The following is a 1,038-nucleotide window of genomic DNA, read 5'->3' on the forward strand; positions in this document are numbered from 1 at the left end:
ATAAATGTGGGAGGTTCCTGTAACTTCTCTCAGGTTTCCCAAGTTGTTGCAATAACTCAGAACTCAGGGAGGTGCTAGACTTATACTTTTATTTAAAATCATATAAATCAGGATCAGCTAAACAAAGAGACATTTGGTGAGGTCTTGAATGCAGAGCTTCATGCACTCCTCCTCCCTGAGAATCGGGGCTTGTCAATGGGCTGACCAACCCAAAGCTCACCTGTGCTTTGGTGGCCAGTGTTTTTATTGGGATTCCATGATGAAGGCATGATTGATTAAACACTGGTGGCTCAGTTGGTAAAGAATCTTCCTGCAGTGCAGGAAACCCGGGTTCAATTCCTGGGTCAGGAAGATCCGCTGGAGAAGGGAATGGCAACCCATTCCAATATTCTTGCCTGGAGAATTCCATGGACAAAGGAGTCTGGTGGGCTACAGTCCGTAGGATTGCAAAGAGTTGAACACGACTGAGCGACTAACACATGATTGAACTAAACCTTCAGCCTTCTCCCTCTTTCCAGAGTGTGGACTGGGCCAAAGTCCCTAGTCACATCTGGTCTTTCTGGTGACCAGCCCCCTACCTGTCCCATTGCCTTAGCACAAACTCGTGTGAATTAAGGGGCTTATCAAAAACAGACTCTGACCCTTTTAAAAGCACTCAGTGGGCCTTTTGCTGATGACCCGCTGAGCCGTCAAGAAAGGGCAGAGTGAAAACACCGCTTTTGGGTGAAGCGGCAGCTTGTTGTGTTGTTTTGCTTCAATCGGTGGTGTGACAAGGTAAAAGAAAGAAAAAACAAAAACAAAAACAAAAACAGACTCTGATCAGCAGGGAAATTTTAAAGGACAAAATCACTGCAGATGGTGATTGCAGCCATGAAATTAAAAGCCGCTTACTCCTTGGAAGGAAAGTTATGACCAACCTAGATAGCATATTCAAAAGCAGAGACATTACTTTGCCAACAAAGGTCCGTCTAGTCAAGGCTCTGGTTTTTCCTGTGGTCATGTATGGATGTGAGAGTTGGACTGTGAAGAAAGCTGAGT

General features: G+C 45.2%; 1 protein-coding gene across 1 annotated transcript in view; it reads left to right on the plus strand.

The window, feature by feature from the left end:
• Positions 1–1,038, plus strand: part of TMEM30A (transmembrane protein 30A) — a 45,857-nt gene that overhangs the window by 22,933 nt on the left and 21,886 nt on the right. The window lies entirely within an intron of this gene.

This window comes from Bison bison, unplaced genomic scaffold (genome assembly GCF_000754665.1).
Source record: "Bison bison bison isolate TAMUID 2011002044 unplaced genomic scaffold, Bison_UMD1.0 scf7180017864362, whole genome shotgun sequence".
NCBI classification, from domain to species: domain Eukaryota; kingdom Metazoa; phylum Chordata; class Mammalia; order Artiodactyla; family Bovidae; genus Bison; species Bison bison.